Source organism: Rhinolophus ferrumequinum, chromosome X, assembly GCF_004115265.2.
Source record: "Rhinolophus ferrumequinum isolate MPI-CBG mRhiFer1 chromosome X, mRhiFer1_v1.p, whole genome shotgun sequence".
In the NCBI taxonomy this organism is placed as follows: Eukaryota; Metazoa; Chordata; class Mammalia; order Chiroptera; family Rhinolophidae; genus Rhinolophus; species Rhinolophus ferrumequinum.
This window is the reverse complement of record NC_046284.1, coordinates 86,200,901-86,225,293: the sequence shown is the minus strand read 5'-3', so window position 1 is coordinate 86,225,293 and position 24,393 is coordinate 86,200,901. Positions and strand designations below refer to the sequence as shown.

At 41.3% G+C, this 24,393-nt stretch overlaps 1 protein-coding gene across 4 annotated transcripts in view; it reads left to right on the top strand.

Moving 5' to 3' along the window:
• Positions 1–24,393, top strand: part of ZNF81 (zinc finger protein 81) — a 62,371-nt gene that overhangs the window by 10,496 nt on the left and 27,482 nt on the right. The gene's annotated exons all lie outside the window — the stretch shown is intronic.

Sequence of the window (24,393 nt, the reverse complement as noted above, 5' to 3'; positions counted from 1 at the left end):
TTCAATTTCGTTACTGGTGATCGGTCTGTTTAGATTTTCTAGTTCTTCATGGTTCAGTCTTGAAAGGCTATATGTTTCTAAGAACTTGTCCATTTCTTCTAGGTTATTGAATTTGGTGGCATATAGTCCTTCATAGTATTCTTGGATGATCCTTTGTATTTCTGTGGTGTCCGTGATAACTTCCCCTTTTTCATTTCTGATTTTGTTAATTAGTATCTTCTCTCTTTTTATCTTAGTGAGTCTAGCCAATGGTTTGTCAATTTTGTTAATCTTTTCAAAGAACCAGCTCTTTGTCACATTAATTTTTTCTGTTGTCTTTTTGTTCTCTATTTCATTTAGTTCTGCTCTGATTTTTGTTATTTCCTTTCTTCTGCTGACCTTGGGTTTCACTTGTTATTCTTTTTCTAGTTCTTTAAGGTGTAACATGAGTTTATTTATTTTGGATTTTTCTTGTTTCTTGAGATAGGCCTATAATGATATAAATTTCCCTCTTAAAACTGCTTTTGCTGCATCCAAAAAATTTTGGTAGGATGTATTTTCATTGTCATTTGTTTCTATGTATCTTTTGATCGCTCCTCTAAGTTCTTCTTTGACCCAGTCGTTCTTTAAAAGTGTGTTGTTTAATCTCCCTGTATTTGTGTTTTTTTCTGCTTTCTTTTTGCAGTTGATATCCAATTTCAAAGCCTTGTGATCAGAGAATATGCTTGGTATGATTTCAATCTTCTTAAATTTGCTGAGGCTGATGTTATGTCCCAATATATGGTCTATCCTTGAGAATGTTCCATGTACACTAGAAAAGAATGTATAGTCTGATGTTTTAGGATGAAGTGCTCTATATATGTCAAGTATGTCCATTTCATCTAATGTGTCATTTAGGGCTGCTATTTCGTTCTTCATTTTCTGTTTCAATGATCTGTCCATATCTGTCAATGATGTATTTAAGTCCCCTAGTATAATTGTGTTTTGGTCAATTTCTCCCTTTAATTCTGTTAGTAGTTGCTTGGTATATTTTGGTGCTCCCTGATTGGGGGCATAAATATTGATGACTGTTATGTCTTCTTGTTGTATAGTCCCCTTTACCATTATGAAATGTCCATCTTTGTCTCTTGTTATCTTTTTCACCCTGAAGTCTGTTTCATCTGATATCATAATGGCTACACCTGATTTTCTTTGGGTACCATTTGCTTGGAGTGCCAATTTCCACCCTTTCACTTTGAGTCTATGCTTGTCCTTGTAGCTGAGATGTGTCTCATGGAGGCAGCATATGGTTGGGTTTAGTTTTTTGATCCAATCTGCTACTCTGTGCCTTTTTATTGGTGAGTTCAGTCCATTTACATTTATGGTGATTATTGATATGTGAGGATTTCCTGTCATTCTATCTTTAGTTTTCTGGTAAGGCTGTGTCTCCATTGTTTCTTTGCCTTTTTGTTGTTGTCTATTATTTCTGTGTGGTGGTATTCTATGATATTTCCATCTGTTTCTTCTTTTATTGCAGTATATATTTCAGTTCTGGATTTTTTTTGAGTGGTTACCCTTAAGTTTATGTAAAAGAAAGTTTGATATTTAGAGTATTCCATTTTCTACAGCACACTTACTTTCTCTATTTTCAAATTCCGGTTCAGGCCTTTACTCTCCCCCTTTTTATGTTTCGGTTGCCACAAATTGTCCCCGTTGATGGTGGTCTAATAGCCTCCTTTAGTATTTCTTGCAGTGCAGGTCGTGTATTAGAAAATTTCCTCAGCTTCTGTATGTCTGGAAAGGTCTTTATTCCTCCTTCATATCTAAAGGATATCTTTGCTGGATATATTATTCTTGGCTCATAATTTCTCTCTTTCAATAGTTTGAATATTTGGTTCCACTCCCTCCTGGCTTGTAGAGTTTCTGCTGAAAAATCTGACGATAATCTAATGGGCTTTCCTTTGTAGGTTACCGTCTTCTTTTCCCTGGCTGCCTTGAGGATTCTTTCTTTGTCGTTGATTTTAGACAGCTTCAATACAATGTGCCTTGGAGAAGGTCTGTTGGGATTGAGGTAATTAGGTGTTCTATTTGCTTCTTGGATTTGAGGATCCAGTTCTGTCTGCAAGTTTGGGAAGTTCTAATTAACAATTTGTTTGAATATATTGTCTGTTCCCTTCTCTCTTTCTTCTCCTTCTGGTATGCCCATTATTCTTATATTACTCTTTCTGATAGAGTCAGCAAGTTCTCGTAGAGTTCTTTCATTTCTTTTAAGTCTCAAGTCTCTTTCTTCTTCCATCTGTGTCATTTCCAGGTTTCTATCTTCCATGTCACTGATTCTTTCCTCCATTTGGTCAGTAGAGGAAGATTCTTTCCTCCTGTACTACCTAAGCTGGTTATTTCATTGTTAATTTCTTCTATTGAGTTCTTAATCTCCAGAAATTCTATTTGGTTCTTTTTTAAAATTTCAATCTCTTTCGTAAAATGCTCATGTCTTTCTTTGATTGTGTTTTTGAGTTCATTAAACTGCCTTTCTGTGTTTTCTTACATCTCGTTGAGTTTTTTCAGCACTGCAATCTTGAATACTCTGTCATTTAAGTCACATATTTCCATATCTTTAAGTTCTCTTTCTGGAGACTTTTCACTTTCTTGCTGAGATGTCTTGTTGCCTTGGTTATACATGGCAATTACTGATTTATTATTTCTCCTCCTAGACATCTACAGGAGTGGCTTCTGCAACAGGTTGATAGGAAGAGGTGTTTCTTTTGTTTTCCAGTACTGGTTGGTGGAATATTTTATTTTCTCTCCGACTGCAGCCTTTTTTTTCTCTCTCACAGGGTAGTGCTATGTTTTCTCTGCACTATTCCAGCTTCTCACACAATGGGGGGATTCCCTGGGAGATGGGCTTCTCCTCTGTTAATAGTTCGCCTGGTTCACAGGGCGCAGTGTCCGTGTGGGTATGCGGAGAGCTTTAGAAGTTCCAAAGTTCTTCCTGCACCAGATTCAGAGCCCGTCTGTTTCAGCAGTTCTGTTTACTCCTGCAGGGATCCGCCCAGATAGGTGGGGACAGGGGCGGGCTGAGTAGTGAGAGATGGCCCAGAGCAATGGCGGTGACCACCACCACAGCCAGTCCTGCTTCCACAGCTCCCTCCCCTTTGCCGGAACTAGTTGGGCTGCGAATGTGTGTCTGCGGTCCACAGTTCTCAGAACAGCAAATGTTCTGTTCTTTTGATCTGACCCTGCTACTGTTCCACTTCCAGCCCCGGGCAGGTGGGGGCGGGGTGAGCTCTGGGAGGGTCGGGAGGGGGCGGCTAGTCTCAGTGCCTAAGGCTTCCGTTCTCTGCTCAGCAGTGAGGGCTTAAACCACCGTTTTCAGCCTTCTTCCCTCAGTCTTTGCTCCGAGGTCTCTGCTGTGAGTGTTGGGTTCAGCCGTGTTATATGCTGCCCCCTCAGCCCTGCGGGCCATAAGCGGAGCCCTAGCAGTCCGAGTCCTTCCCTCTCCCGCAGCCGCGGTAGCTCCGGGATGCAGCGAGCTCGGAGCACTGAGCCGGATCTGCGTCCTGCGCCCGCCCGCGCGGCTCCGTCTCTGCACTTCTCCCTTCCCTCCTCCCCAGCTGGCGCGATTCACCCACCTTTCAGTGAATTCAGTAGTGGGCCTCTTCGTCTTGCCTGTGTGCTGTGCAGGGAGTCCTTTGTGGAGTTATTGTTGTTCGATTAGTTGTAAATTCCAGGGGAGCTTTACAAAGGCTCACCTCTCGCCGTCATTTTGATGACGTCTCGACTTCTTTTCTCATTTTTATTTCACAAAAGGTGACCTGCTAAATTTTTATCAGTTTTTGTTAATTTTAACTTTTTTTGGTGAAATGTAATATGAATTATAAACAATGCTGCCATGAACATTTTTGTTCATTTCTTCTCATGTGCATGTGTATACCCCTCTCTTAAGTATATACATAGGGATGGAGTTAATGGATCATAGGTTAAGCCTATCTTTTTTTAAATGTTTTTTATTGTGAAATATAACATACAGACAGACCTTTACAGCTCAGTGACTTTTCACTGTGTAGGTCTAGAATGTGTCCATAGTCAGCATTTCAGAATCGCCATACTCCCAAAGGTAGTTACTATCCTTTTATGATAATCCCTTCCATTAAGAAGAAAGTTACAAGCCACAGAATGGGAAAAGAGATAGACAACAGAAGACTTACAGACAGAATATATCGAGAACAACAAAACAGTAAGATAAAGCAGACTACACAGTAGCCAGAGACGTGTAACAAAAAAAGATATCCAAATGGCTAACAAACACCTGAGATGGTGCCCAGTCTCAATAATTATCAGGAAAATGCAGAATGTAAACCACAGTGTAACACTACTACACTCCCACCAGAATGACTAAAATTAAGAAGACTGACAATGACAAATGGTAGGGAGGATGAGGAGCCATATCAGCAGCTCCTAGGCTCGTATGAGCACATACCATAGCTGCTGATATATTAGCTCATATCAGCAGTTCATATGTTGCTGGTGGGAATGTCAATTGGCACACTCTCTTTGGAAAACATTTTAGTCCTCATCAGAGCATATGTAGACCATATGAGGAAACAATTCTCTTAGGAAAATACCAACAGAAGTCCTTAGCTGATGTACCAGGACACATGCACAAATGCTCACTATAGGATTACTTATAACAGTCAGAAACTAGACGTAACTTAAATGTCCATCAGTAGTAGAATAGATGAATAAATTGAACATAATATTGAGTGAAAGAAGCCAGACAAAAGAAATTTGTATTGTTTCAATTTATATAATGTTTTAAGACAGGCAGAATAAAACTGTATTGTACAGGAGTGTATGGTTTCCATCAGAGGCAGAATAGTGGTTTCCTCGATTGAGGAGACCAAGGAAAGATGCATGAGGAAAGCTGCTAGGGAGGGAGCTGGTGACAGTCTGTTTCCAAACGGGGGTGGGAATTAGGTAGGTATTTGCCCTAAATAGTTAAGCCAAATATTTATGTTTCATGTATTTTTGCATGAATATTAAATTCCATAATAAAAATGTTTTGAAAAGAAAAAATATATGTACCCTCCAATTTTGACTCCAGTCTCCCATATAACCTTTCCCAGGGTGGCTATAAACACACACACACGCACATGCACACACACGCACACACACACACACACACACTCTCACACACTCACAGTCCTATAGCCATTTTTAAACTTCCAACACTTGCTTTTCTGATTTTGCATTAAATCTTGCTGATCACTCAGTGTTGGTAGGTTTAATGAGTTACCTCATTCTTTTAAAAGAATGAATCTCATTCTAGTATTTGGATATGTCAAAATATAACCAGTCTTTTTAGTAGACATTTAAGATATTTCTAATCTTTTGCTATTACAAACAATGCTGCAATGAAAATCTTTATTCATATTTTAGTTAGCACAAGGAGTATGTTCAAAGAGAAATTTCTGCAAATGGAATTCTCAGGACAAACAATATATGCATTTTCATTTTTGATAGGTACAGCAAAATGGACTTCCTTGTCGGTTGTATCAATTGTATAAGAGTGACTGTTTTTACCATACCTAAGGCAGTGTCTTGTCATATTTGGTTTTTTTTTTTTTGGCCTATCTTTGGTCATAGGTTAAAATATGGTATTTTCATACAGATTTAATTTGCATTTCTCTTATGGCTGAGGTTGAATATATGTGATTGTGTTTAAAGAGCCACTTATATTGTTTTTCCTGAGTGTTTTTTAAATTTCCTTTGCCCATTTTTCTATTAGGTTGTTGCTATGTATATACTAAGGGCCACAGCTCTTTATCTTTTATATTAGTCTCAAATATTTTCCTGCCACTTCTCATTTACCTTTTAAATGAAAAATTTGGCTTTTCTCCATGCATTTCACATAATTGTGTTTGTCAGTCTTTTATGTCCTCCAAGATTTGTGTCATAGCTAGAAAGGCTTTCCCCCTTGCTCAGCTATATTTGAAAAAAAATCTCCTGTATTTTCTTTTTAGTACTTTCCTGTTTTTGGTTTTTACTTTTAGCTCTGCGACTCTCTGGATTTTTGGTTGTTGTTGTAAAGCCTTAGTTAGGGATCTTCATTTTCTTCAAAATGCCTACACATCTGTCATAACACCATTTATTGAATAACCTCTATTTTCCCCACTAACATGCAATAGTACATTAGCATATATGTGCATTCCAATATATAATTCTGGGTGTATTTATAGACCTAATTCTGTTCCACTGATCTAATTGTCATAATCTTTATGATTCTAATTCCTCCGTATTTATAACTTATTAAAATAGATGGTAAGGCTAAGTCTCTGGTTACCCTTCTTTTTCAGAAGTTTGCTGTTTTCTTGATTGTTTTATTTTCTGTACACAACTTACAATCAGCTTACCAAATTTAAAAATAATCCTCTTGCTGTTGTCAATGAACTTGCATTAAATTTCTGTTTTGAGGTGGAGTCATTTGTCTCTTTATAATTCAGATTCCTACTAAAGAATAGGGTATGCCTACATTTTTCAAGTAATCTTTTCACTTTCCATTAGTGTGTTAATGTTTTCTTCAAATATATTTTTGACATCAGTTTTTGTTTCTATTCTTTAAATGAAAAAATTTGCAAATATATATTAGTGTATAACATTACTAATTGGAGCTATAATTGTAATTGTACTCATGCAAGAGGTAGTTGAGGGAGAGTGACTGAAAGGAAAAGCAAAGAATCTTATTCTTTCATTCTTGTTTAGGAGAAGGAGATATAGGTATATACAGAGGGTGCCAAAAAAATGTATACACATTTTAAGAAAGGAAAAACCTGTATTAAAATTGTAATACTCAATATATACCAATAACAAAAGATGAATACAAGTCACATTTGACTGCTGCAATTACAAGAGGTGCTCAAAGTGGTCACCATCAGTGTAATTTTAATACAGGCCTGTATTTCAGTATGTTTGGGTCAGTTTTTTAGGAACACAAATTATATGTATATTGAATTTCCTCTCTTCCATATTTCTGTAACTTTTCTCTGTTATATTTTAAAGTCTTTGTTCATTTCCACTTCTCTTTGTTTACTGCTCATAATCATCTCTCTGTCCCCTGCTATTTTGGCAGGAACTGTTAAAGGACTTTCTTTCTGTATTGTTTGTTCACTTTTATTGAGGTCTGCCAACACATTAAAAAATTTTTAAAGATATCTCAAGCAAGTATCTTTTCAAAGCTGGTTACTTCAAATAAGAATTCAAATGCGGTCCACACATTGCAGTTTGCTTTTATGTCTCTGTCAAGAACTGGGAAGGGTCTGAGATTTTATGTTACTTGCAAGCTAACAAGTGAAACTGCCAGCATCCTGGATGCTGGCAGAACATAGACTCCTGGGCTAGAAAAAGGGCTTTAGGGCTGACCCAGTGGCTCAGGTAGTTGGAGCACCATGCTCCTAATGCTGAGGTCACCGGTTCGATTCCCACATGGGCCAGTGAGCTGCGCCCTTTACAGCTAAGATTGTGAACAACGGCTCTCCCTGGAGCTGGGCTGATGTGAGCGGCCAGAGGTCGGCGTGAGTGGCCAGCAGTGTGAGCGGCCGGCAGCTGGCGAGAGCTGCCGTGAGCCGCTGTGAGTGGCTGACCAATGACTGGTGACCGACTGCATCAGCCTGGGGGAGCACAAGGCTCATAATACCAGCATGGGCCAGGGAGCTGTGTCCTACACAACTAGACTGAGAAACAACAGCTTGAACCGGAGTGTGTGGGGGGAGGTGGAGGAAAGGGGAAAAAAAGAAAAAGGGCTTTAGTACTCATGGTGGTAGTAGCCAGAGTCTTAGCATTTGTTCCAGTTCCCTGAATCCCAGTTCCTACAGGGTGATGTGAAGAGGGCCAGGTGATGCCTTCACACACAGTGTGTTGCTTAGATTACCTGGCTTTTATCACAAGCACTAAGAAAACTTGTCCTTTGCGCTAGAGGGAGGCACAATACATTCTAAGGCTGTTTGCTATGCAGACATCCTTGAAAAGATAGCCTGGAACAAACGGCAGTCAGTGCCCATGTTTACAAGACGTGTGGAAACATAAGAGACCCGTGGAGAATTGTCTCCCAACAATGTCCACCCGTCATTTCTGCACCGTCTTGCCTTTTGCAAAATTTCCCAGGAGTACATAACTCTGTCAGCTACTCTGATTAATCTGACTGACAGAGATGAGGGCCAAATCTGTTCAATTTGTCTCATGCAACACTTAATTAAGATTATTATCAACAGGCCTCCAGGCAGCAAAATGAGATCAATCTGCAGTATTTTGTTCAACCATGACCTCTAGGGCTCCAGACTTAATCAGTTAAACAAATCCCATAAGCCATCAAGGTTTACCTTACAAAGACAGGTGCATTTCTCCTTCAATTTCTATATTGCACTTGGCGTGCGACACTAATCCAGGTACAGCAGGATATATTAGAAATTGCACAGATTCAGCTTTGGCACAAGAGGGCAATTTTATCGTCCATAACAACCCTGGACAGTAAGCTGAGCCTGACCCAGAATGCCTTCCAGGACCAAGGTAGTTAGTATGTTGATAACCTCAGGTAAAATCAGGGACAAATGTTGTACTACTTTTTCTAATTGGATGCTTCCTATCATAGGAATAACTGCCCTCAGGGTGTCCGTAAATACCAAGTCATTTATCCTTCTAGGAAGCTCCTTCCAGCAACCAAGTACGTAGCCTCCTTTTGCAGAGGTCCTCAAGAGTCATTTAAGGGTTACCTGAACCACTGGTCACCACCTTAAATACTTGCAGTGTCGTGCAGGGTGTCATGCGGGGTCTCTGCTCCCACTCCCCACATAGGAACACAGGATATGGTGAGGCCAAAAAGGAACACCCACGGAGCCATAGGTAGGGGAGTCATACCACTGTAGTCTCACTGGAGGCTGGATTCACACGACGTGCGACCTGCTGTCCGCTTTTCTGCCAACCGACCGACTCCCCATTTGCTAGCTGCAATCCGCCTCTTGCTAGCTCAGCCACCATCTTCTTGCTAGCCCCCATTTTCTGCTAGCGTAGCCACAGCCACAGTTGTGTTAGTGGCCAATGGCTCACTGGTTACAGCGGATGGCCAACTAGCCACAGCTGATGGCCATCCAATCACAGTTGATGGCCATTTACTACCTGAGCCAGCGCCTTTCCACGTGAGGCCGAGAGCCTGGAAACTGCACTCCTGGCTCTGTCCCCACATGCAGTTAACTTATTACCACCCCTAACGTACAGATCACAATGTTTTAGGGTGGGAGGCAAGTTAATGCTTTTCTTCTGCACAAGAAGTACAATCCCAGCGTACCCCACACCCAGAAAAAAAGTATTGTTTACAATTGGTGGGGCCCTCTGAGTAGGCACTCCAGCATTCAGGGGACGTAGTTGAGAGTGCCTCAAATGTGGCCTCTCTGCCTGCTGCTAGTCTCTAACAGTTAAAGACAAAACCCAGCAAGGAAGAAAATTGCTTTTATTCAGGCTATTTGCAATCGGGAGAGCACCCCAGATGTGAAGATTGGAGTGTCTCAGCAGGGTGGTTTTGCCTTTTACTTTCACAGGGAGGAATAGACAAGTTCTTGCGGGGGGTGGGGAGAGATTTATAGTTGGGAGTGCTTCTGCATCAGGGGACGTCTCAGTCAGCTGAAAAGGAAATGTTTATCTCTGCATCTAGCTAGTTTCAGGGGGACAAACATCTAATCTCAGTTAATCCTTCGTGAGACAGTGGAGAGTTAGAGGATCTGTGTCTGGCCTTTCAGCAGCTTCAACAAGAGGAGAAAGGTCTGTGTTTGCCCTTGTCACAGGGAAACCCTGGAAGTCTTATGGGGGTCATGAGAAAGAGGAGAGAGCAAATCTTATCTAAGACATTTGGAGGTGTTGACAGGTGTTTTGTGGGTGAGACACAGGACCTGGGGCCCTCCCTGCTATTTCTGATAGACTTCTCAGCAAGCTTAAGGGGAATGGCGATCACATCGAGGTTGCAGGCAGGTATTGGCAGACCTGACAGGTAAATTTAAGGCCCTTGCAGCAGTTTGGGGGAGATGTACCAGGGCATTTTCCTTTTGTGAGGAAGGCTCCAGGAGTGGTTCTGAAAGACAAAGATCGTTAATGACTCTCCCTTTCCTGTACCTCTTGGGATCTAGGGTATTTCCTTTACAGTTTCTGTGGTGTTGCTCACCCTTTACTGACACAAGATCATTGCGGTTCATTCTAGTAGTTATACATTCACTCCCCACCCCCAATCATCTCCTACTAGTTCCCAGACTTTTCATCTCAATGAGTCAGGTGTAAGAGGGTCAAGGACATTTTTATAGATTTATAGAGATCTGTTATGTTCTGCACTTTTGGCCCATGTGGGTCATTGTAGGGAGACACAGTAAGCAGTGTACTGAACAAACCAAGTGGTAATTGTCCTTAATGATCTCGGACAGTATCAATCCAAGCAAAGAATCCAGGTGATTGAACCAGAATTAAAGTTAAATCTGTTTGGCTTCCTCCCTTTTGGCTGGGCTGCCACGCAGAGGGTTAGCAACCAGGCTAGGCTGGGGTTGCTATTACATGAAAGGAAGAAGATTCAACCCCAGAATGTTCAAGACAGGATCCCAAATTGTCAAAATATGTCCACATAGCCCCTAACACCTTTTGTTCTGATCATTACCCAGGGAGTGGCTGAGAAAAGATGATCTTTCCTGGGGACAGCCATATTCATTGACTAAACTGCCTTACTAGAGTGTATGGAGCCCAAGGAGGTGAGGGAGGTAGAGTGGAAATCCTTTCAAGTCCGTTTTTGAGGAGACCATTCCAATGCTCAACAATACCACGTGCCGGTGGATGGTAGGGTGTGTCGAAGTCCATCGAATACCGTGAGTAACAGCCTATTGTTACATGGCTTTTGCTATAAAAGGTGTACCATTTTCAGGCTTCAAATAGTCCAGAAAGCTGAAAACCTGACACAGATGAATTCTAAGAGTCACAATTGTGTGGTTGGAGTGAGCTGAGCAGACTGAAACAGCAATACTTTAATATGAAAAAATGTCAGCCATGGCGTAACGACAGAGAAAGATCCAAGGGGGACTTGAGGTGTGATGCAGTCAGTTGGCCAGGAGCCGCTGGCCACACTTCATGTGATGTGCCCTTCCTCATCAAAACCGGTCACCTTTTGGAAGGAGTTACAAGTTTGACATGCACTGGTAGCTTCTGGATCAAAAAGGTAGTCTTGTCATGTGTGCCCAGTCTGTGATGATGGATGCATTGCCATATCCCAGTCTGTGATGATGGATGCATTGCCATATCCAAGGTGATGATGCATCCACGTAGCAATGGCAGTAATCTGGGCAGTGAAAGCTCCCTCAGCAGCTTGATTCCATTCAGTATCATCAGAGATTGGACCCTCACCGTCAGCATCAACAGAGATTGGACATGGCCATCTACATGGGTGACCCAGACCGTTCAATTAGTAGCTACAGTTTGTTTCCACAGTCCGTGATACCAAAGAGGGCTGTCCAACCTCTCAGTCTACAGCCTTCCAAGTGGGGGACTGAACAGCTGGACATTAGCAATCGCTCAAGAATAAATATATATCAAAGGGAATATTGGCCAGAGTTAGGAGAATGGTCTTGAGTTCTGTCTGCTGAGTGAATTGGATACATCCATTCTCAGTTCTGCTGAGATGGAACAGTCACACAGCCCAGTGGAAACCATTAGATTCCAGCGTAGCCAAACCATTAGTGGCTCAGGTCTAGGAATTGAGGGAGCCTCTGTGAATCAACGGCTCCATTTAGCCCAGCAGCCTTGCTAAATAATTTTTCTCCCCAAGAGATAGCTGTCCCATTTTCATGTAAAGCCAAGATGCTGCTGGGACCAGGCCAGCTATGGTCTTGAATATACTCTTTCCTTTTGACAAGTGAGGCTTATTGGGCCCTTCCCACCTTGTTAGTCATTTGAATCTGAATTGACCTGCCCCAAAATGGTACCTTAGGCTAGCGAGGTACAAGGCTGTTATGGGTCAGGTGTTGCGTTTTGACAGGGGCCCAGTAGCCAGCTATTGCTGCTTTTTATAAGGGTATAGCTGATAGCTGTATAAGGAAGATGACAAGGCCAAAACCCCAAGGGGCTTTTCTGAGTGGAGACTGCCTCTCTTTGCTAGGACCCCAGTAGGCAAAATAATCAGTTACACAGACTGGTAGCTCAACAGGGTCATTGAGGCTTTTGGGACCCTGAAGGCGGGGAGCCAAGAATGTGCCACAGCTTGCCAGAGAGCATCCTACACTGTCTGTTGGTTTAGGCTTCACTCAAAGGACATTGGTTTGCAGTTTAGCCAATATAAAGGATCAAGTAGAATGTTCGGGTGATGCATACACTGTCCCTTATACCCAGAGAGGTCAATATGGTGCTGGGCTTCCTTTTTGGTGTGGGCTTCAAAGAGGTAGAAGTTTTTTCTTGACTGCAAAAAGGATAGACTGTTGTGAGTCCATTCAGATATCCCAGGCACTTTACTTGGTGAGCAGGCCCCTAATCACCAGCCACCTCTGATGGCAAAGTCGTGATAATACAGCAGGCAGAACCATTGAGACTGAAGGTTCTGACCAGCTGACGAGGAGGACTTCATCTTTATAGTGAAAAGTTTGGAAAGCAGAGGGGAGAGGCTCTTACCCTTAAGCCTGACCCACTTACCCTTGCGAGAGCACTGTGAACGGGTATCAACGGTCTTGCCACGTGAATGCAGATTGGGGTCTGTCCTCGGTGTCAAGAACTATGAAGGGTCTGAGATTTTAGCCTACTTTTACGCTAACAAGTGAGCTTGCCACAGTTTCAAGTATGTTGGCAGAAGTCATGAGACTCCTAAGTCAGTGATGACTTTATTACAGCAAAAGCAGTAGCCAGTTAGCTTGGTTGCATGTTAGGGAAAAAAATTAAACATAAATTCTCCTGGCAACCCCGGAAGTCCTCTCCATAAATGTAGGCTAGAAAGAAAACCATTTTATTATTGAATAAGCATTAAACCAGACTGTAGTGTGCATCATAAGCAATTAGCTAACGAGATTGCAAAGATGGAAAGAAATCTCACCCTTCTATGTAGGTGAGCAGATACAGTCCACCACATACATGTTCTCAAAATAAACGATAACTTGTCCTCATGTGGGAGGACGTGACAGCACCGTTTTCTCTGCATTCTTTCATAGTTCATCCTAAGTTCACCTGATAATTGGAGTGGCCATCTGTAATACTTCATTGCCTTTGTCCAAAGGCAAAATCAAAGATCTCCTTGTGTCTGTGACAACCAGGTGGTTACAGCTCAGAGCCAGGGGCCTAGACTAAGCTCCCAGGGTGACAGGTAGATAGGGGCTCTGTCTTCCTTGATGTTTGTTTGTATTTCAGAGAGATGGCTCCCAGGCCCTTAGGAAAAACATTCTGGGTTGTAATGCTGACAAAAGGTTTATTTAGCTTTTCAAAAGATTTATATATATATATATATATATATATATATATATATATATATATATATATATATATATATATATATCAAAAGGGCAGAGGACCTATTTACAAATACAGTGGTAAGTGGTACCTCGCTTTTCGAACGTAATCCACGAGCTCTGAAACATTCGAAAACAGCCGACAGCTAGGCCTCAGGATCTTGCACTTAGGGGAAGCTGTGTGACGTATTCGACTTCTGAGTTGTGTTCGAAAACCGAAGCATTTACTTCCGGTTTACGGCATTCATAAACCAAAATGTTCGTCAACAGAGATGTTTGAAAACCGAGGTACTACTGTACCAGTTTTCTCAAGAAATGCTCTAAGAAAAGGGAAGATGGAAGGAGGTCTTTTCTCCTTTGGCTACAGGGAAAATTCCCACTCCCCCCCCTTTAAACCTTATTGGCTGTGGTTTCCCTAAGCCCCAGTTCCCACTGGGGCGGCTCAGATCATCCTTGACAGCTGCCTGCTCTTGCTGTTAGTTGCATTGTGGGAAATGAACACTGAGCCTGGGGAACCTGCTGCTTAATGACAACCTGGAAGCCAGCCTCAAAGTTGCTTGCTGCCAGCACAAACCTCAGAAATGCCAGGGAAAGGGTATTCAAGGCCTTGTTTTTTGGTCATACCCAGCAACATGTGTAGGAGCAAAAGAGACCCATGGAAGCGTCTTCCAACTCCACTGGATTAGAAAAGAAAATCCAGGCAGTGTGCAACCCAGCATCCCAAGTGCCATCGGTCTATGCAGTGTATTCAAATACAGTTACGATGTCTGGAACAGTCAGGGCCATGGGACTGACAGCTGAATTCCATTGGCAGCAATCCCCAGGGAGCCTGCAGCTCCTGCTGGTCTATTTCACTGGTCATACGGGGCTGTTCTATTGACATGTTACATATCTTACCGTGTTTCCCCAAAAATAACACCTAGCTGGACAATCAACTCTAATGCGTCTTTTGGAGCAAAAATTAATATAAGACCTGGTCTTATTTTACTATAATAAAAGACCGGGTCTTTAATATAATAATAATATAATATAAATAACAAATATAATATAAATAATAAATATATATAATATAATATAATATAATGTAAGACTGGGTCTTATATTAATTTTTGCTCCAAAAGACGCATTAGAGCTGATTGTCCGGGTAGGTCTTATTTTCGGGGAAACATGGTATTATGCCTGCTGCCTTTTAGTCTTAATCAAGGCTGTGACTTCCCTTTGTCCTCCAGGGATTCTCTTTTGTTCCCGTTGGACGACCTGGGAGAGGACAGGGAGATGGGTTGGGGGTGATTTGCATGTCCCACTATCATGTCTCTACATATGTCAGTCCAGGAAGAGGAGAACCACTTTTGGATTTTATGAGCATTCATACAACAAGGATGTAAAACACCATACCAGTGACACGTTCAGCTGTGGAAGCTGCAATGACCGGACATTGAATTGGCCTAAAAGGCCCCCCCCCCCCCCCCCCTCACCCACGAGGTCACTTTAGCTTCCTTTCCTCACTAATCTATGCCGAAACCCACCAGTTGAATTTGGGTGTTCCCTCACCATCTCGATATCAGACAGGATGGTCCCTCGAGTGCCTGTATCCAACAGAGCCTTAAAAGTCTGAGTTGCTCCCTTCCCTGAAGTTCTCCAGCATACTCAGAGGATGTGTGTATGGCCTTTTAGTCCCTCTTGGGATCAGGGAGCCCTCTGTGCCACCCCTAATCATTTCTTCAAAGCAGCTGATTTCAGGGTAGAAGGGGAGGGAGGTATGAGACCTGGTGTGAGAGGGTGGCTCCATGCCAGCAAACAAGTCTTTACGTTGATTCTTGGTTTTGAACAATGCAGCCAGCTGCTCAGGCTGGTGGACGTCGCGTGTTTTCAGTATGCCCAGAGCTCTGTATCAGGCGGCAGGGTCCTCACGACTGATGCCATCTATTTCACCTTTAAGTGTGCCCCAATTCTGCAGCCACAGCTCCACATTGCTCCCCAGTCGTGCCCATTGGCTGAATAAGGCAGGCTTTACAGCGCATAGCAACTTTTTCTCTTTAGGATGTCTGCTTTAATCTGGGGCATTTGCTGCCCGTTTTCATGATAGTATAGGGGAGGAAAAAGTTTTCCTGGACCTTCTTTGAATCCCTGGCTGGGTCCAAAAAATAAGCTGACAAAAAGGTTAACAGGAGAAAAGCATACAAATTTAATACTAAGTTTTGTGTGACAAAGGAGCCTTCATAAGGAAATGAAGACCTGAAGAAACAGACCTGAGTAGTTTTATGCTAGGTTTGATGAAGAGTGGACAGTCGTGGAGGAATATAATAGGTCAGAGAGTGTGAGGTAAGTGTAGTACACTGGGGGACACTTAGCAAGGATTTAGGATTCTTCTCCGAGTCCCCTTTTCTTTGGAGGTAAGGAAGCTCCTTTCCTCCAGTAACAGGGACGGCACCTCTCACATGAGGGTCTTAAAAGGAGAGAAGGGCGGGAGGAACATCAGAGTGACCTTCCTGCTTCTGCTGTTTTCTCAAACTCCTTTAGCTTAAAATATTCAATGTGACAAGGTGCCATATTTTGGGGTAGCGTGTCCTGAACTCCATCTATAATAGCGTATCTTAATATTTTGCTTAGTTTTAAGGTAAAGGCTAGGGAAATTTCTCAGGGCAGTGGGCTGACTTCAAAAATGTATCTAGAATTCTTTGGGTCAGTGTCTCATTTCCCAGTAGGTCATCTTCACCAGCATTATAGAGCCAATATGGGGCAGTTAGAGGCCAGATGCTAGTCAGTGCCTCATCTGTGGTTTCCCACAGGAGTTTGCTCAGGTAAATCTCCCTGAGACGGCTAAATCATAGCAGGCAGGTTCTACTGCAGAAAACCTCTGTGACCTTTTGCTGTTGTTTCTGAATGGATATAAGGTTGGCGTGGTAGACTGTAGGAAGGTAGACTGTAGACTGCCATAAGACAGTCCAGCTGTCGCCGTTCTTCCTTAACAAGCTATACATGACCTCCAGCTCATCATTCAACCAACCAGCCAAGCTTCTAACCATTTGCCTGGTTTCTGCCCATACCAGTCATGACTTTCTCTCCTTTCTCCCTGAGCTTAGATGCTCATCTCTGTAACTATCGTCTCAAAAGGGTTGGGAACCGCCCCTGCCGCCCACCATATCTTACTGCTAGTTGTTACAGTGGGGTGGACTTGAGGCTGATAAGGAAATCCCCCACGTGGATGAGAGGACCAATGAGGACCCTGTTCAGGCAGCTGTCTTTAAGCCTGATTCCTGGTACTTGGCATACAATAACTTACCCAGTTCCTTCCCGTTGACAGGCAGTAAAGTGGAGGACCATTTATTACAGTTAACTACATGATTTGGTTAACATATTCACTACTGAGTCCCATGGACTTCCCTTAAATCCTTTTAATTGGCCCATGTGTTAGTTTTCTATCACTGCTGTAACAAATTGCCACAAACTTAGTGGCTTACAACAGAAATTTATTATCTTATAGTTCTGTATTTCAGATGTCTAAAATAGCTCTCACTAGACTAAAACCAAGATGCTGATAGGGCTGCTTTTCTTTTTGAAGGTTCTAGGGAAGAATCCACTTCTTTTCCCTTTGCAGCTTCTACAGGCCACCTATATTCTTTGGCTCATGGACCCTCTTCTTCCATCATTAAATCCAGAAGCAGCAGATTGGTTCTTCTCACAATGTATCACTTTAACTTCTTCTACCTCACTCTTAAACTTTTTGAGGACCCTTGGGATTACATTGGCCCCCCACCTGGATAATCCAGTGTACTTTAGGCTCAGCCAAAGAGCAACCTTAATTCCATCTGCAATCTTAGTTCATGTAATATAACATAATCACAAATCCCAGGGTTTAGGATGTGGACATCTTTGGCGGGGGAGGGGGCATTATTCTGCCTTTCAGAGGTCTACGGGGCCCTCATTCTTCCTTTTCCAGAAAAACACATCTATATGCAGCTCATCCTAATCACCGAAACTTCCAAGAACTGGGAACAGTCTGAGATTTTACCCTACTTGCAAGCTAACATGTTAGCCTGCCACAGTTTCATAGATGCTGGCAGAAGACATGAGACTCCTGGCAATAGTGGTAGCCAGAGTGTGAACATTTGTGCCACATCTCTAAGCTTCATTTTTTAAGGGTGATACAAAAAGGGTCGGATGATACCTACACATGCAGTGGGTCCCATTATAGGAGAGGAGCTCAAATTTATGGGCCCCAAATCTTTCATAATGGGTAGTAAACCTGCCTGATATTTTTACCTGGAGGGAGAAATTATCTTGAATTAATTTCTAGTATAGCCTGCCCTTTGCTCTGGACTCTATCTTTTAAGGCTGTTTGCTATATAAACATCCTTGAAAAGATAGTTTGGAAAAAAGGCAGTCAGTGAGTCTCCTTTTAAGATGTGTAGTAATGTGAGAGACACATGGAGAATTGTCTCCCAATAATCTATCAGTCCGTTTTAATCTGTAAGAGAGCCAACAGATTCTCTTCTCTCTTGTTCTTCCTGGTACTATTTATTTGTCGAAGAAACTGGCCCATTTGCCCTGAACTATGTCTTATGTCCCACATTTTGGAGTTTGCTAATTGTATTCTTGTGGTGTTATTTAAAAGTTACTACATTTCAAAAAAAAAAGAAAGAAAAAAAAAGTTACTACATTTCCATTTGAATGTGAACTGATAAATCTAGAGGCTTGATCAATTCAGATTCATTTTCTTTTTTGGCAAGAATACTTCATAGGTGGTGTTGAATGCTTGCCAGTTCATCCCTCCAGGAGGCACATAAAGCCTGGTTATCACTCAATATGTTCAGGGGTTGTCAACCTGTTCCATAGATTATAAAATCCCTTCAGTCTTTCACATCATGGTTTTGGAAGCCACTGGTGATCCTTGCTTTTATTAGCATTTATTAGCTGAAATACTTCTGTAAATAATACATTTCCATAGTCAACTATTTGTTTATCCTGAAATGCAGTACTTAGAGGAAGGATAATCATTTTAGTATAAAACTCAAGTAACATCTTTCCTGATATGTAAAATAATTCAAGGTGATCTATTACTAAAAGAATTCATGCTATTTCCATGACCAGACTCTGCCATACTTCCTTAGATTTTTTTTCTCATAATCACCTCCCAGAGGTATTACATAGTCTTCTCTCTCTCTTTTTTTCTTTAAAGTTGATTGGGGTGACAATTGTTAGTAAAGTTACATAGGTTTCAGGTGTACAATTCTGTAATACATTATCTATATCTCACATTGTGTGTTCACCACCCAGAGTGAGTTCTCTTTCCATCACCGAATGGATAAAGAAGTTGTGGTATATATACACAATGGAATACTATTCGGCAGTAAGAAAAGATGAAATAGGACCATTTGTGACAACATGGATGGATCTTGAGATTATGATGCTAAGCGAAATAAGTCTTCTCTCTTTTTTACAGACTTATTTGCTCTTTCCTTAATTACCACATATTTTCCTATTCCTACACCATTCTCTTTGTCTTTTCTGGAGAATATTTTCCCTACTTATCTCCATCACACTTATTTTTTTCCAAGATTCAATTTACACTGTACCAACCCATGGAACCTAAACCTACACTTCCAGTAGAATTGTCTATTTTCTATTTGGGGCCTACAGTGCACCCTGGATATATTTCTAACATACACTTTTGTTTTTTTGTGTTTCTTTGAAACTGAGCTATATTTGAAATATATTGAATTGCGCAGATCTTAAATGAATAGTTGGATGAGTTTTGACAAATATATAATTATCACTCAAATAAAAATAAAAATATAGTACATGTCCATGTCCATCACCCTTGAAAGTACACTCTTGATCAGTCAATATCCTCCCCCTGAGGCAACCATTTTTAAGATTTTTAATCCCTATAGATTAGCCCTGCCTGTTCTTCATTGTTATATAAATAGAATCATACATCTGTGTTTGGCTTTTTGTAAAGTAACAAAATATTTTTGAGAGTCATCCAGGTTATTGTGTCTATCGGTAGCTGTTTTTTAAAAAAATTTAATTTTATTGTTAGTTTCAGGTGTACAAACCAACATAATGATTAGACATTTATACCCCTCACAAGCTGATAACCCCCCCTAGTCTGCTACCCCTCTGACATCGTGTATAGCTGTTACAAGTCCATTGACTATATTCCCTATGCTGTACTTTACATCCTGTTATTGTATATACTGGGGATGCCAGAAAAATGTATACAAGTGGACACTTTGGTTAACATTGCTCAAGTAGTTTGCTGTAATCAGAAGTGTTTGGACGCTGATGGTAACCACTTTGAGCACCTCTTGTAATTGCAGAAGTCAAATGTGACTTGTGTTCATCTTTTGTTATTGGTATATATGGAGTATTAGAATTTTAATGCAGTTTTCCTTTCTTAAAATGTGTATACATTTTTGGCACCCTCTGTATATGTTTAATTATAGTTGACATTCAGCATTATTTTATATTAGTTTCAGGTGTACAGTGCAGTGGTTAGGCATTTATATAATCTATGAAGTGATCCCCCCATAAGTCCAGTGCCCATCTGACACCCTACATAGTCTTCACAACATTATAGACTATATTCCCCATACTGTATTTCACATCCCCATGACTATTTTATAACTCCCAATTTGTACTTCCTAATCCCTTCACCTTCTTACCTATCCTCCAAACCCCCTCCCATCTAGCAACCATCAAATTTTTCCTCTGTATCTATGAGTCTATTACTGTTTTGTTTGCTTGTTTATTCTGTTCTTTAGATTCCACATATAAGTTAAATCATATGGTATTTGTCTTTCTCAATCTGACTTATTTCACTTAAGTAGCTGTTTTTTTTTTTATTGCTGAATATTCCACTGTATTATGTACCACAATTTATGCATTCACCTGCTGATGAACATTTGGAATGTTTCTAGTTTTTGGTTATCATGAATAAAGTCTGCTATAATTATTGTAGAAGTTTTCTGAGGGTGTATGTTTCCTTCCTTCCCTCTCTTTCTCTCTCTCCCTCCCTTCCTCCTTCCCTCCCTCCCTCCCTCTCTCCCTCCCTCTCTCTCTCCTTTTTTCCTTCCTTCCTTCCTTCTTACTACTAAGGAATGGAATTGGTACATTATAGGGTGGGGTTATGTTGAACTTTATTAGAAAGTTCCAAACAGTTTTTCAAAGTGATGGTTCAGTTTTACATTCCTACTAGCAATTTTTTGAGTTTTTTTTTTTTAATTTTAGCTTTTCTAGTGTATTGCATCTTTTTTTGTGTGTTCAAGTATTATGTCTATTTTAAAAATTTGGGTTATGTGTCTTTTTATTATTACTTTATAGGAGTTCTTTCTACATTCTGAATATGCATGTTTTGTATGTGTATTGTAGATATTTTTTCCCAGCCTGTGGCTTGACTTTTCATTTTCTTTCCTTTTTTTTTTTTTTTAAAGATTTTATTTGGGAAGGGGAACGGGACTTTATTGGGGGAATAGTGTGTACTTCCAGGATTTTTTCCAAGTCAAGCTGTTGTCCTTTCAATCTTAGTTGTGGAAGGCCCAGCTCAGCTCAAGGTCCAGTTGCTGTTGTTAGTTGCAGGGGGCACAGCCCACCATCTCTTGCATCCGGAGTCAAACCGGCAACCTTGTGGTTGAGAGAACGCGCTCCAACCAACTGTGCCATCCGGGAGCTCAGCAGCAGCTCAGCTCAAGGTGCCGTGTTCAATCTTAGTTGCAGGGGGCGGAGCCCACCATCCCTTGCGGGACTCGAGGAATGGGACCGGCAACCTTGTGGTTGAACCCACTGGCCCATGTGGGAATTGAACCGGCAGCCTTCGGAGTTAGGAGCATGGAACTCCAAGCACCTGAGTCACCGGGCCGGCCCGACTTTTCATTTTCTTAATGGCATCTTTTGGTGAGCAGAAGTTTTGATTTTGATAAAGTCCTGTTTATCAAACTTTTCTTTTATGGTTGGTGCTTTTTGTACCATGTCAAGAAATCCTTGCTTACCCAAGGTTGCAAAGATGTTCTCTTATGTTTTCTTCTAGGGCATTTTTAGTTTCAGTTTTTGTTTAGGTCTATAATCCAGCTCGAATTAATTTTTTTGTTGACTTTTTGTATTGTTTATTTTCTATTTCATTAATATTTGGTCTTTGCTAGTTTTTTTCTTTTACTTTCTTTGGGTTTACGTGGTGTTTTATTTTCTAGCTTCTTGAGGTTAAATTTTAGGTCATTTAAGACTATAAATTTCCTTCTAAATTTGTCTGTTTTGCATAAATTTCGATATGTTGTTATAGGAAGCAGCCTCCTAAGGTGGCTCTCAATGATCTCTACTTCTTAATATTCATACCCTTGTGTAATCCACTGTCTTCTGTGTGTGGGCTGGACCTAGTGACTTGGTTCTAATAAATAGTGATGCGATGTCACTTACAAGATTAGGTTATAAAAGACTGGCACTTTCTGATTCTTCTTGCTTGCTCTGATGAAGCCACCTGCCATGCTGTGAATTGTCCTATGTTGAGATCTACATGGCAAGGAACTGAAGGCAGCCTCTGGCCAACAGCCAGTGAGGAACAGAGTTAGTTACTGCAACAGCTCACAAGAAACTGAATCTTGTCAATAAGCACCTGACCGAGTTTAGAAGTGGATCGTTCCCCAGTCTGTCTTCAACATGAATGTAGCCCCCACCAACACCCTGTGGGAGACCCTTGAGTGAGAGAACACAGCTAAGCCACATCTGGATTCCTGATCCATGGAAACTGTGAGACAATAGATATTGTTGTAACTCACTAAGTTTTAGAATAGTTGGTTATGCATCAAACAGAAAACTAACACAGATTTTGGTGCTGGGAGTAGGGTGGTGCTATATAAAATACCTAAGAATGGGGGACTGTATTTCAAATGTGGGTAGAGGCTGGAAGGATTTTAAAGAGCATATTAGAGAAATCCTAAATTGCTTGAACAGACTATTAATAGAAATTTGGATTTTAAGGATATTGCTGCTAAGGGCTCAAAAGGAAGTGAAGGACGTGTTTCAGAGCCTGGAATATCCTTGTTATAGAGTAATACGTGTCAACTTAGCAACACTGTTATGTGGAAAGTAGAACATGTGCTTAATGAACTTAGTGATCCATCTGATATTTCCAAGCAAAGTGTTGAAAGCACCTAGTTTCCTCTTTCTGCTTGTAGCAAAATGTAAAAGGAGATAAATAAATTGAGGGAAAAACTGTTAAATACAAAGGAAACAGGACTTGATGGTTTGGAAAATTATTAGCCTCTGCAGATAGCACAAGATACTGAAATTAAGAAGTGGCTTTGAAGCACTGTCGGGAAAATGTGGTCTAGAAATAAAGCAAAAGATGTGCTGTACAACCTTTTGCTAAGACCTAAGAAAGATCAGAGGATTAGAGTATTCAGCCACACAAGACTCGTTGAAGGGTACCTCATAGATCTTCTCAGTAGAAAAGAGGGCTTCTAGGAAGCTAAAGAGTGTTCTCCCTTATTCCTCCAACAGGAATCCAAGGTAGAGAATGGCTTATCTCAAAGAGATCTGTGGGTGCAGCTTTTGTCTAGTGGAGTGAATCCAATGAGAGCCATAGATGACCCGTAAAATTTTAGAGCAAACTATATTAGCAGAAACGCTACCACCTTAGACTGAAAGGGATAGAGACTATACAAAATGAAAAGAAGACCTTGGGCCCCAAAATTTTACTGGCAGGAAGCAGGCTGAGAAACCTGTTCTGCCACCTTACATGAAAAAAGATGACTTAGAGGGTGGGACCAAGAAACCAGAGGGTGCAGCCAAAAGCCTTGAATTATTCTTAGGCCTTGAGACCTAATCATGGAACTCCTAACTTTGCCCAGATAACACATTTCCTTCAGTGGTTTAGAAGTATCATTCAACTGTATTTTGACCTCCATTTCTTCTGTTGAGCTACAAATGGTCATTTAAGTCACTTTCTCTGTATATGTAATATGTCATTTTGGTTCTTTTTTCCCGACTAGTTTCAAAACCTTTTCTTCTTTGATTTTCAGTAGTTGGACCACAGTGGTTTTCTGGTTGTCTGGTATGGTTTTCTGTGGATTTACTCTGCTTGGGGTTTGCCAAATTTCTTTAATTTGTACATTTGTGTTGGGTACCAAATTGGGGAAGTTCCTGCCCTGTATTTATTTATTTATTTCGGAGTGTGGGACAGAGTTTATTCAAAGTCCATATAGACTGGCCACTGCCTTCTACATCATGAACAGAAGAATGCGTGTGGGAAAGGCCATTGTTGCAAAATGGTTTTAATTCTGTTCTCTGCATTACAAGTCATTACAAGCCATGGGGCAGGCAATGGAATGTGCCTTGCTCATTACAATACTGAGCTTGTAATTACTGGTATGAAAATATACATGTGTCACCATAGAAAACGGCGTTTGCTGCCCCTCATGTCTTATAACAAGTAAAAAAAAATATATAAATATTTACACCGTTGGCCCACCCAACATCGAAACTCAGGGGTCCAAGCCGAGGGAGGGGCCGGCCAGCATGGGGTCTGCACACAGGGGAGCCCCTTGGAGCAGGGAGTACAGGGCGATGTGAGGAAAAGGAGGCAGTTAAGACTTGAGGGCCACTGTCCCACCTTCTGGGGTCCCAGCATTAGAGGCAAAGAACAGAAACAAAACTTTGTTCCAAAATTTGCAGGAAAAATAAACCCTGAAAGCTTAAGAGCGCTTGTCTTCCGAAGCAGAGGGCAGGTTAGGTGTAAGACATCTGGAGGTCTCAGATGGAGGCCTGGGGCTTCTAGAAGGACCTGGGCTCCCCAGCCCTTCCCCATACCGTGGCATCTGCCCTGGAAACTAGGTTCTGCCCTGCGACTTACAAGGAATAAATGAAAAAGTACAGTATACAGTCATACAAGGAAGAAATTTAGATTACACACTCATACCATTTTTATCTTGCTATATAAACA